Here is a 14,067-nt window from a genome sequence, read left to right as displayed (position 1 = left end):
CTTCAACTTCGTAGGGACGCATTTTTGATAGGATATGATAAGGGATCATTTTGAAATTAAAAAGAAAAAAAAAACCCACGTAAACAAAAAGATGCATGTTTGTATATATACATAGGCTGAGAGTCTGAGACCATTGAGTTTAATTCGTGGATTTATTGGAACTTATTTTGTTACATGGTATCGGGACGAAATTGATGGGACTTAACTGGTGACATAGAGTAATTTGATGATCATATGAATTTATTAAAACTTAATTACATAATGAATTTGATATGTATAGAATACTGGAAAGACACTCTAAGATTCCAGCCTTTTTTTTATGCCTATCCTTCATATGAAATGAAAAAAAGGGCGAACACAAACAAGCCAACAAGGTGCCCTGCTTTGCAAGGGTCGGGAGGGAATGTCTATCGTAGGCAGCTTTACCCTTGCTTTGCAAATAGAATATTTTCACGACTTAAACCCATGACATTTCAGTCACAAAAAAGTAAACTTTCCGTTGCGCCAAGGCTTGCCCTTTTTCTTATGAAATGAAAATCACTTAATAATTTTGATTAGCTTGATTGAGTCTTGATATCAAATCCCACACAGCTTTTTGATGATCATGTTAATCCAGACCATTCCTATCCTCTTGGTAATGAACGGTAATTAAAGACTCCTTCTCCATATGCATAGGGCAATGGAAAGTCAGATTAAGAAGAAAATACATTGTATTAATCTGGAGTTTGAAAAACGTAATAATTGACATTTTCGCCATTTTTGGAATGCAAGAATGTGCATAAAATGAATTCAAGAAATGCAATTTTGACATGACCAACTCATGTGTCTTTGCAACTAGTAAGTGTCCGACAGATTAAAAAGTTTGGAGGCGAGAATTACAGATGCATACGCCCATTTTTCATCTTAATTAGTTAAAGTCAATCAGTCTCTGAAGGAGTTTCTAGGTGATGATTTATATGAATCCAACATATATGGCGAGGGAAAGTAGTCAAGGTCTTAATTTGATGCTGACATTAAATTGATTGGTTATATGTGATGATGTTTACACCTTGAGTTGAACTTGTGATCCCAAGATCCCTACCTTAAAAAGTATGTAGCGCCTGTGTTTTCGTAGAATGTAGAAATTGAAAGCTTCGACTTTGGAACAACTTCTAGAAAATCTGATACACAAGGTTATACAAAACCTTTCATCTCTACAGTAATTAAGAAAATTCAAACTTGAGTGTAAAGGGAGAGCAGAGTCCTCTGATCAACTGCCTAATTCGCATATGCTCCATGGACATACTGAGCCACAATGGAACATGGAAACACTGAAACAACAACGTTCGAAAATCAACTAACGAAACATTAATCAAGAAGTAAACAAAAGGCTAAAAAAGCCAACCGTATAGCAGTATTGCCAGTACAACATTAACGAACTTCTGTTAAAGTCTGAAAATTTAGAAATCTAAACAAGTTGCCCCAGTAGACCTGTAAGTTTCAGTAATACTGCGCATAAATTAACATCTGGAATATATCAAAAGAGCTTTCTGAATTTCACTTTATTTCTCTAAAGCAATGGTAGCATTGGAAAGCCTCATCACTACAAAAAATACGAGCACTACACACAATAAATTATATGTGCCCTTTGAGGCCAAAGAGCACCAACATATGTGCCCATAGACCAATAGCAACAGTGCAGCAACTATATTTGCATTTGTGCCCCTTATGGGCGTCACCTTTACTAAAAGAGCACAATATACTGTTTGGTGCTCAAACAGGCATACCACTATTTGTGCCTATTTCTGACTACTTTATCAGAAGACCTTTTCCAGCCATATTGACACTTACATTATAATTGTGCCAGCAAGAATTAAATATAAAAAAAATCAAAATTTAAAAAACTGAAACTGGATTGAGTAAATTCAAAAATTTAAATTTTCATAAAATGAAAACAGCCTACAACCATGAAACGGAAAGTAAGCACAAACCAAGTTAAGCACCATGTAAGCACATATCAAGAAAATTCCAAACTTTAGAAAGCTACAAATAGATAGTATAAGATCTTTAACTTGGGAACCCAACATAACAAAGTCGAATATAATTGAGGAAATAAAGATCTGTAGAGATGTACTTACACTATGAGAGCGGAGCAATTGGAGACCTGCACTTTACAAATTCAAATCTCCTCTTCTTAGAATTAACATGCATTGTACCCTTAAAAAAAATGTTAAAACTACATATTCAGAAATAGAATAAAACAAATTTGAAATTTGGAATTACAAAAACCATAAACGCTTAACCCATCTTCCTTTCAAAGTTCTACAAATTTATCTTAGACCCTGCTTCCTATAACATCACAAACACGCCAAACAAGTACTTTACTTACAAATTCAATTCTCATCATTATTTGTTTAACCCATTAAAAATAAAACTCAAATTAAGGAAACAGATGAATATATCTGATATCAACACCCTTAGCAAGAGTAAGGTAATAGGAATTTCATAAGTCACAACAATGAATTGTAGCTGGATTCTTACAGTTGCTAAATACTAGCTTTCTTATAGTTTACATATAGTTTGCCAAAGCTGAAAGCTAGTTGGAAATTAACAACATCATATCAAGCAATTTGACGAGAGCATACAAAAGCTAGTTGGAAATAAAATTAACTATAAAGGGAAGATTAGGAGAAAATTTGGAAGAGACTTAAACAAATAAATCATTTGCCACTTCCAGTACCAGAGCAATTTGACAATAATAGATCAAAGTACTACCAGTGCCAGTTCATTTGATAGAGATGGAAGAGGAAGCAAGAAGGGGCTGGGAGGGTAATGCAGGACTTATGGGTGTTACAGAAGCTGCAGAGACAGAGAAAAGGAAGGAGGAAGCAGAAGCTCGAAGTTCCGAACGGGATGAAGAAAGTATCATCTGTAGTCTAGTAATCCCATTCATTTATAGCAGACTTATTTACCATATTTACTTTGACACGATCAATCAAAATAAAGAGGTTCAGTTCACAGTTAATAAGTTATGCATCAAACCACACATAGAAGGAAACAAAGAATAAAGCTGGATGCCATGCCACATTGCCACTAAGAAATCAATGCTATACATTTGAAAGAAAATGGATGAACTGTAAAGTGACTATAACTTATAGAACAATATCTATATGCCGAGGAGCATAATGTCCACCGCCTAATCCAAGAAGAACTTTATTCTTATCCTTCTCCCTAGAGCGCCAATAATATAGAAAATGAAGTTAGAGAAGTATCAAACTTTGGTTAAAATTGCAAACAAAGACATGAGCTTTTCATGAAAACCAATATACCCGTTCCAGTTTCCAACAGCAACTCCCCCTCCAAGCCCAAGTCCTTCCCAAACTAACTGCAAGCACAAAAATTGCCACCAATTTATTCTCATGAGTTGTTTGTTCTGTTAAACTTTATAAGCTCAGGGAAAACCATAAACATTACGAAGGGAGGAAAAGTATTTATTAAAAAAACCAACAGTAGGACGTATCAATGACTTGCTCAAATGATTGAAATTGGTAGTTGTCTACTTAACTAAAGCCATAACTTGTGCTGCATCTTGCCTCTTCCAGTACTCATCCGTGCTGCTTATATCAACCAAGTAACATCAAGAAACAAGAAACCCTCAAATGCATAGTAAAAAATACGAAAAAGCATGTCACATATAGAAGCTTCAAACTGAATAGCAGCTTTCCAAAGCCAAATATACCATTGGCTAATAAATTAATTAGTACATATACAACAGGTCACTTTCCATTCGAAGCAAAAATGGGTCTGTTTGAATCTGAACCAGATCAAATCCCCTTTTGATTATAACCCAAAAGAGAAAAAAGCTCAGTTCCCTTGTGTTTCAAACGAACCCTAACCCTAAAATTAATCACAAATTATTAACTAAATTAAGCATTACAAGTTCTAAATTGTTACCATTTTACCTGGAATGAAGTGGAGAGGAAGGAATCACATTATGCGGGCACTGAACTGAAGGGGAACTGGGGATGAGATGAGAGTTGAGGCCGACTGATTTGCAAATTATGTGTGAAGGAGTTGGATTTGCAGAGTCTGTGAGAATGTGTGTACTCGACTAAAGACTTGAGTTGAGACCCACCTATTCGCAGTGTGTGTGAGATTTGAAGGGGAAGGATTTGCAAATTCTATTTTTGCGTGACTTGAGAATTGAGATGAGAGGCGAGAGAGACAGAGAGAGAGGGAAATAGCAAAATTCGAAAAAATATATAGAGAGAGAGAGAGCCTAGGGTTGAAGAGTGGCTCATTTCGATTGGGAAAGGGAGAGCCAGAGAGAGACGAAAGGCGGAGGAATTGAAGAGAGGTTGGGTTCGAATGGGGAAACACAGAGATGCAGAATGAAGGAAATGAGGAGATAGTGAGGCGTGAAGATTGAGGAAAGCGTTTTGTTTAAGACATTATTTTAAACAAAGGGCACAAGAAATCTACCTTTGTTTTAAATACATTAAATTGTAGGACACAATTACAATAATAGTGTCATTGCAAATTAATAAAAAAATTCCATTGCTAGGTGAATTCAATTGGGATTTTGAAAGATTTTAATTCTTTTAATGAATCCAGGGGTATTCAATCAGGATTTTAAGTGATTCTCTAAAATTCAAGTTGTATTCAATTAGAATTTTAAGATAGTTTATTAAAATCCTTAGAAATCTGGGTGTATTCAATTAAGATTTTAAAGAAGTTTATAACATTCAAGGTGTATTCAATTAGAAATTGATTTTAAAGAATTTGAGAAAGTTGAAGAATTAGAGGGAATTGGAGAGATTTCGTAGTGTATTTTAAGCATCCACAAAACTCACCTCTCCTCATGAGATTTCGAGGAAATTGAATCAAAATTTTATACGGAATCTCTACAAATCAATTGAACTCCATAAAAATCCATGGATTTATAAATCCATTAAAATCTCTCAAATTCTCAATTGAAGACACCCCCTAAAGCCACCAAAGAAGAAACGCACAAATCCATAATTGTGCCAACATATTCATTTGCTATATAGTGATTTATTATTTATTAATATTTCCTAGACACAATTTCGAACATTTGTGTCATAAAAAATAATTTTTAATTACTAAGATATATTGTCTATCTGAAGACCCAATGGAACATACAGTGATTTATTATTTATTTATATTGACTGGACACAATTTCTAATATTTGTGTCAAAAAAAGGAATTTATAATTATCAACTCATTTGTATATCTAAAGACCGATCAACTTTTGCATGGAGACCGATGACCCTAAGGGCACAATTGTTGGTAATGTGTCACTGCAAGAAGGACTTTTATTACAGTAAAAAAAAAAAAACACTTATGATAATGTCAAAAACCATATCACCTAGTATCAAAACAAACCTGCTAACAATCTAAAAAGCAGTTCAAAAAGATATGAATCTAACAAACATTCATTGCATATGGAAATGATCTGTTGTAAATATAAAGCATGCCACTTAGCACTACGGTGTAGTGGTATTCTTATTTACTTGTAAGTAACAGATCTGAGGTTCGGTTGTCGCCCAAAATGATTTTGAACAATAGTATTGCTAACATATTTTGAAGCCATAACACTGCATAGTAATAAACAGCTTCATACCATTATTTACCACAATTTTATAAATTTAATTTTTTGGTCTGCTAGAGGTCAAGACAAATGAAAAAACACATAAAGTGTTGTTGACAAACAATTTTTATAGACACAAAAAGTTTTTTTTGCCCATTTTCAGAAAAAAAAAAAAAAAAAAAAAAAAAAAAAAAAGAAGTTATCATTTGACCCCATTCGGCACGGTTTCCGTGTCCATTATTGTTTTGTGTCTTCTTTTTTTAAAATTGGACACAATAGATGGTGCCCTCTATGAAATGGGAATTGTTTAAGCTTTTTGGTGGTCAAACAGACACAACCTTCTCAATTGTGCCCTTTGTATTATACCCAAAGCTCAAATTTTTTGTAGTGCGTGCCATTTTCTAACTTCATCTTAACTTTCTTCAAGATATGGGGTGAGCAAAACTTTCTCCAATTGACCTTGGAGCACACTCGAGTATATATACCTTGATCATTCAATTCCGTCAATTATACACATATGATATTCTTCTTAAAAGAGAGACCATTGCTGGGACTATCTCGTCGCGAAATCTCCTAACATGGATATGCAGCCTAGCTAGGCGTATGATTGAGTGGCAATATTACCTTCTTTGAATAAAGCCAGAACCTGCAATGTTGTAAAGGAAAAATCTATATATAGCATATACAAATATAAAATTTTGATGATTTTGGTGACGAGACAACCCTTTTTGCTACCTATGATGTTCCAGAAATTTCATGAAAGCTCTCTTTTATTGCTCCTGACATGAGGGCAAGATGTTTCACAAAAGTCTTGAAAGGGTTAAGTAATTCAAGAGGAGTGAGGGAGACGGATGAAGTTGCGTAAGTTATTAGAATTGTTAAGCATAAATGAAAAAAGTGGTGTTTAGACATCTCTTCTAACACGAAAGTTTCTTGAACCCGACACTAACAATAGTTTAGGAGGTTGAAACACGCGAGCATACTCCTTGCTTCTGGGTACATTCATCCGAAGCTCGAGCACGATACGTGCGCCGATTTTCTTCTCTACCATGATGACTCAATTGATTTAATGTAGGCATCGATCTTTCTTTTGTCCTTTCCTCCGATTTTTGCCTTGGTGATTAATAACATTTACCTTTTGAGTCCTTATGCCAACCAAGACCCTTTTTTGATCTGAAATGCCAACCAAGTCCTAAATCAGCAATTAATGGTTGGGAACAAGTGAAGCATCAAAGCACAGCAAAACCCTAGGGGTCCTTTTCTTTTGCCACCAAGAAGCCACGTGCGGCAAAATAACAAAAGGGTCCCCAAAAACTTTGGTAATGTGATATATATTTTTTAAAATTTAATATTATTAAGAGAATCTCTTGAGCGTAGATAATATTATTTTTTTTTAAATATTTTTTTTTAATTATTAAAAAAAGGAAAAAAAGTTCGAAATTATTATAATAATTAAGAAGATTAAGAAATTTGAAACAGAATGCAAGTACAAAAATCCAATACTATATTTACTAAGATATTTAACCTTATGCGATAATATGATAATTGATATCAACAGTCAACTTTGTCACAAGATAAGGAATTAGAAGATTAGAGATGGAAATGCATGTGCGTGCTCATAGGTTGTGCCACGAGTTGCCAATTATCTAATTTTATGGAGAGCACCACAAAACAAAGGGATCTTTAAGGAAAATTTTTTTGGTATTGTTCAATTTAACGAAAAATCATATTTTTACATTAAAAAATTAATCTTGATACTATTCACTTTACTCTTTATTTTATTTTTATCATTAAAACTTAAAGTTTTCAAATCACTTTTATTAATTTTTCTCAAAATAAAGTGGCTGCAGGGTCCCCTGCCAAACAAGGGCTTGTTTGACACACATTTTGGCTTTGGGTCAAACTCCACGTGCGACAAATGTTGTCGGGGCCTTTCTTTATTGGGTGCTTGTTGGACTTTGACAATTCTAAAGTGCTTCCTCTAATTTGTCGTTTAACCTCACTTACGTGGTGATGGCAAATCCCTAGCTTTTACTTATATGTTCTCTCTCTTGTGTGGAATCATTGCAATTAGGTTTAACTTAAGGGTAGGCGTCGTCATATTAGCTAGAATGCAAGTTTTGTATTCTATACATTTGGGTTTAAATTATTCTCTCGCAATAGAGTTAAATTAAAAACATAATATCATTTGTATTAAATAACATATGAGAGTTAAATAGAAATTTAGTAGGTGAATGTATTGTGTGTAACACTTTGGTGTGAGCAAAAAGAAAGAGAAACACATGCTTGTTGGTGCTAGAAAATCTACAAATGTGTGGTTTCATATAAAACAAGAAGAACAAGAGGAGATTGATCAACACAAGGACATAGAACAATAATTTGACCGCTCTAACCAATGAAAATGGAACACTATCTATCATTTTGTTTATGCACGAAAAACACATGGAGCTATATATTAAAATTTTTGAAGAAACAAACACATGACGATAACTTCATCACATTATATGGTTAATGTTGAAAATTGAGGACGATCTCATGAATGGAATGAATTTAGACTTTCTCACATAGTTATTTTTTAATATTATTACAAGCGATATTATTATTTAAACTTTCATGTAGTTTAAAATAGTTCAACTCTACAATTTACAACAAAATTAACTTAGGAAGAACATGACAAAAATTACATTTGTGAGAAGTAAATCTCAAATGTTATGAAATTGAAGGGATATGTATATGTCAAGTATGTGACCTGGTCAGAATCTGTCGATCGATCGATAGAAACCAGGAGGATGAAGAATATGAGAAAAATAATGTAGAAGAATATGCGGGCACTATTTGATGATTTGGTCCAAGGGCGACATGTCACTTGGCACATTCACTATCGATGTCAGAATAAGGTACCCAAACCAGAAAACGACATGTTGCATGCCAAGTTGGAACGGGTGTTGCAATTTAAATGGAAAAGCCGAATTTGAAGGCTATTTCTCGGGGATTGGATCCTCTCCTGATCCCAAGGAGAAGATTCTCCTGACCAACACACATGAACCGTTAGATTTTCATCCAATGGTTATAATTATCATAACTTTAAAAGAATCATCTATTTGTAGTTGTTGGATAAAAATCAAACGACCCACATGTATTGATCAGGAGGATCATCTTCCTAAGCTTAGGAGAGGATTCAATTCCATTTCTCGGACCTCCGCACACCCTCCTGAGCTCAAATTTATTTGGACCATTTGGGAGACTAGTGTTGGTTATATATCAAGTGATAAACTTATATATGCTAATAAATTATAAATACTAATAAATATTGAACAGAGTATGAACAATGAAATAATATTAAACAAGAAAATTGAAGATCGAGGCTTGCGTACCGCAATGTCCTTAAAATAGAAATTTCGTCCCTACTCAGTACTTGTAGTTCTACGAACGTCTGCTTCACTAGGATTCAACGATCTAAGTCAGGAATTCCAGCACCAGAAAATTGACTTCTGGCGAATTTCTGTGTGGTTCTCTCAGAAAAGAAATGATGTTTATGATTGTAGAAGAAGAATGTTGATTTTCTATGTTCTAAATGTCATGCAGATGGATGTATATATAATGGGATTATGCCTGTTCGCAACAGGTATGAGATTGGGGTGTGACTGTTGGGAGACATCTCTTCAGAATGGTGCTTTGCTCTGCGTTTTTTCTGAACTCTTCATGTTGGTAATAATAAAAAAACAATTAATTAATTAAATTCGTAATTAATTGTATATTAATTATTACACCCCAAAACCCAACCCCAAGGGTGAGCCCAATTTTAGCCTCCAAGGCCTATCACTCCAATCATTTTGTATAAGGGAAAAAGCCTTATAAAGTGAGGAAACATTTTGGAAATGGTCAATGTGGGACAATAAAATTTTTACTCAAAATTTTCAACAACTAGCTATCATAAAATTACACGATTGATATTATATATCTTATCAATAGTACATTTTTCCATTCGTACATTCTCTTTAAGTCATATATAGATAATTGCATCACTGCCATTCGTACAAACTAGCTAGAGGAAGAGGAGAATAAGTTGAATTTAGGGGAGGGTTATACTATTTGTTTTGATACAAGCGATATTTTAAACTATTCTAAAGTGGAAGGAGGTGAGGATCTAAACTCGGGTGCCTAAAAAAAAGCACTTTCATTCTAATCAATGTAACTATGCCGCTGTCTATTTCAAAGGGTTATATTCATATCATAAAGCATACTTTAATGTTTCCCTTTTAAATTTAGGGAATCAAGAGGACGTGCAAGAGTTGGAATTGTGAGGGGGTGCTAAATAATCCACACTAGAACTATAAACTAATCGTCCATTTGATAACTATTTCAGTTATCATTTAAAAAAAAATTAAATAAGTCAAAATCAAAATCAAGCCAAATTTTGTAAACTCAAACAGATACCAAATAAGTTCTCAATCTTTTGATTTTTTAAAGGTGAAAACGAAATTATCAAACTTAAGCTACTCACATTGCATTGTCCTTTTCTCGGTTTCTTTCTCTGTTCCTCATAACGTAGTTTTCAAGTAATGCGAACGAAAAGATGTGCAAATATTTCATGTATATCTCGTGTGGTAGACCCATATAACTCAAAATAATAACGAAAATAACAAAAGGAAAGAAAAGATAGGTTTTAAAAGAAGGCACATGGAAGCATGTGAGTATATGGTGTGTGTTTGATACGAAAAAATAAATGGGGGAACAAAAAGCACACAAATAATGTGGATCCGTAAAACGTACAGAGCATGCATTGGCAAAGCTTACAAAAACACAAAATATGTGGTCCTTGATTCGAAAAACCCTTTTGATCTCTATACGGACAACTTGATAGGGATGCCACTCAGGCATCTCCCCCCTCATGTCTCCATTCGCAACGTGATAAGGTCTCCCAAATAGGAATTTGAAATGCCTAAGAGTGACATTTGGTGATAGGACATGCCCTATAAAACCTTCTTCTAGACCATAATGTTTATATAAATATTTTATAGCAAGCTTCTTTTATTTCTGGCCGACGTATCACAGGTTGCACTGGCCTTGTTCCCAAGTGCTTTCATGTGCTTGATACAAAAACTCATAGTTGTAACATATTGGAGTTAAAGTTGATATAGTTTAGGCTTTTGATACCTTAAATTGGTCTTTCTTTGCGCGCGAGTGCTTTATAATTTTGATTTTTCTACTTTTTTTGTGGACTGGTGTCTACTGTGGTATCAAAAATCAGCGGCTGCAATCTTGACGGATTTGTACCTACAAAACAAATAAACATTTTTTACTAAAGACTAAAGCTACGCCCGCCCACGAGGTAGGGGTGTGTTTTTTGCCAATGAATCTCCGGTGCCAAAGTCAGTTTCTCTAAAGAGAGAGTTTAGGACTTGATTGTGTAGCAAGAGCTTACCAAAATTTGGTGGAGAATGAGGTAATTATAAAGCATTGGGTCGACCATATGTGTATGGTTTTCACTGATATGTTTCAGCATTCAATTGGCCAAGGTCATTCATCCATAAGATGGATGAGGAAAGAAACATCCTAAAGATAATAATATCTTGGGATTATCTTGTAATATCCTTGATTTTGGAATATGATTGTGATTCCTTGTTTGATGGAGTTAATCTTCAATTAGGAAAGCATAAAGATAAGATTTAGTAATTAATCATATATTTAGTGCCCTTGACTTTTCTCCTTGCTATAAAAGCCTGATGAGGTTGTAGTCAGCTGCTCAAACCTTTAAGGATATTGAACTGTGTGTGGATTAAATGTGGGTCTCACCAATTTAATAAGCGCATTATCGTCTTTCGCTAGTAAAAGTCCACCTGTCAGTTTCACGATTTTTAGATTATTTTTGGCTCCACATCTACTATTTTAAGGTCTGCTAAATTGTCCGTTTTAATTAATGGTTCCCCCTCGTGATTTTTTTTCTCTTATTCTGGGGAAGGGGTGAGACAAGGAGACCCCCTCTCTCCTTTGATTTTCTGCCTAGCAGAGAAGGCTTTATCAAGGGGTTTGAGTCGACTTTAATTAGCTCGGCTCACTAAGCCAATTTATGCTCCAAGAGGTTGTATTTCTCCTTCTCATGTAATGTACGTATGTAGGTGATAAGGTCACTTTGCGTAATTTACAAAGTTTCTTCGATAGCTATAGTAAGCGCCCTGATCAATTTATCAATAAGGGATAAAAAAGTACTTTTTATATGGGTTCTACTTCAATGGATCGTAAAGTTGTGGTTAAGCGCTTCTTGGGGTTCAAAGGAAGTAAAATACCATTTGTTTACTTAGGAATTACTATCTTTTACGGCAAGTCCAGGGGGTGTTGCCATTTGCTTTCTTAGAAATTACTATATTTTATAATTTCATATATATATATATATATATATATATATTTGTTTTTGTCTTTTAATGGATAAGATTTATGTCCTCCTCAGTAAGTATAACTTTGTTTTTCATATCAATAAAAATTTCCTTACATCATCGATGTTTCCTAAAAAAAGAAATTCAATCCCCCGTACTAAAATTTGAATGCTTGTGGAGCAATATTTTTGAGTGCCCTTTAGTTATAGGGCATGTCCCATTTGGTTAAAATAGCATGTGAAGTTTTGTTCTGGACGCACATGCATGCCTTTGAGATTAGGGTTTGGACTCGTTGAAGGTTCAGTGCCCTTGGAATTGTAGGGTCCCTGAGGCGCATGATGTGCGGCTGTTTCTTGTAAGGCCAAGTTGGCTTGCAATTCTGTGGCAGTGGGGCTAATTTTTATTTTTTCTTTCCGACCACCTCCTCCTTATGCGCGATTTCATATCTCAGAAATATCCAAAATTGCCAGAGAATCCCCTCCCAACCTTCAAATTTCATTTTCAAATCTGGTTGCTATTATTTTTCATTACTGACTAATGACTATTGAGAAGGACAGTACAAATAGTAGTATTCGGATCAGATGCATGCATTATGGATGACCATGCAAGAAAATGGTTATTTATTCATTTCGTTTTGAGGTTGGTTTCAATTTATCTTCTAAATTATTGGAGCGTACGTGCATAATCGTGTGGTACATAGAGGAATGCTCTTACTGACCCAGCTACAAATTATTTGCTTGAAGAGTGCTGCTATTTTAATCACATTTTAGACCATCTCTTTAATACATGTGAATTTCACATATACAAATGAAGTTCACTTCTATTAAATAAGTGGTCTACAAGGTAATCAATAAATGGGTCACTTGTTAAGAACCAGTTAACAAGTCGAGTCGTTATCGAGTCACCCATTAAGAAACCGATAAGATATCGTTTTTTATTTAGACATAATGCATGACAATTTCTTGCATGACCCGTTAACCCGACATGAAACGAAATGATCCAATAAAGAATCAGGTCGTTATTGGGCACTTGAAAATAACCCGTTAAGATAATGAGGTTTGAAACGACATGACCCGTTAAGATAACAGATATAACAACAAAACAACACTAACATGACAAACACAATATGAAAATCTTGAGTGCCATACAATACAAGGGATAAGCTGCAGGTCCATTTTTGTACATTTTTGTATGGCTGGTCCATTTTTGTATGGCAATCAGGGTGAGTAACATTGCAGAAGTTTTGGAAGATTAAGCATATATGGTCTCTAATCTCCATCATTCATGTGGTGGGCCTTAAGGGAAAGGACATAATTGACCACAACAGTTAGAGTATAACTGATTAATTGTACTTAACTCTAATATGAGAATGCATACATGGTCATATGCAGTCTGAAATGGAGTAGAATTCAGTCAGGAGGCGTGAACCGATTTCAGTTCATCATTTGGATGCAAACTTACAACAAGACCAATTTTTTGCTTCCAAACAAGCCAAACTTACCATTTCGCCATTTTCATAGAAATCAAAAGTAAGGTAAATTTTGATAAATTTTTGGTTCTCTTAGATGTTGCTGTAACTAATAGTTGTACTTTTCAAACTTTGATTTTATATAGTTGACATTAAACGGAAGCAAGGTTTCAAACTTGAGTGCAAAGAAAAGAGCACATTGCTTCAGTCAACTTAACAAAATTCAAGTTTGCTTTCAACTTTGACTTAAAAAATAAGTTGATTAATTTCTCGTTTTGGGAAAGATCGACCCAAAATGAATTAGACCTTGAAATTGTTTTCTTTTATCCAAACAAATTTAAACTACATAGAAGAAAATTTGCAGTACCAAAAACTACCATTTGCCCAACGAATTATATTTTGTTGGCTACAGTAACTTTTTTTTACGGAATGAAATAATTGATAGGGCAAACATGGTCAACATTTTAGTTTTTTCAAAAATCTTTGCCCGACGAACATAGTTCGACGGCAAATTTTTAGTCGTTGGGCAAAGACTATTTGCTCAACGGAGTTTTATAATTTGTCGAGCAAACATTTGACCGATAGACATTGCCCGATGATATTTTTCATCATATGAATAGGCAATAAAATCTTAT

General features: G+C 34.4%; 1 long non-coding RNA gene across 2 annotated transcripts; it reads right to left on the bottom strand.

Annotated features, from left to right (window-relative positions):
• Positions 1-988: 988 nt before the first annotated feature.
• LOC137745689 (uncharacterized) lies at positions 989-4,399 on the bottom strand. 2 transcript variants are annotated; one of them, XR_015954518.1, is made up of 4 exons: positions 3,545-4,399; positions 3,309-3,364; positions 2,118-3,210; positions 989-1,310 (listed from the first exon to the last, which is right to left on the bottom strand). It is a non-coding gene; the product is annotated as an uncharacterized LOC137745689 (long non-coding RNA). The 2 variants fall into 2 exon arrangements; XR_015954517.1 differs by having other exon boundaries at positions 989-3,210; positions 3,545-4,394.
• Positions 4,400-14,067: the final 9,668 nt, after the last annotated feature.

The sequence above is a fragment of the Pyrus communis genome, chromosome 12 (genome assembly GCF_041283825.1).
Source record: "Pyrus communis isolate YQ-2024b chromosome 12, ASM4128382v1, whole genome shotgun sequence".
Taxonomy (NCBI): Eukaryota; Viridiplantae; Streptophyta; class Magnoliopsida; order Rosales; family Rosaceae; genus Pyrus; species Pyrus communis.
This window is presented reverse-complemented; position numbering and strand designations above follow the sequence as displayed.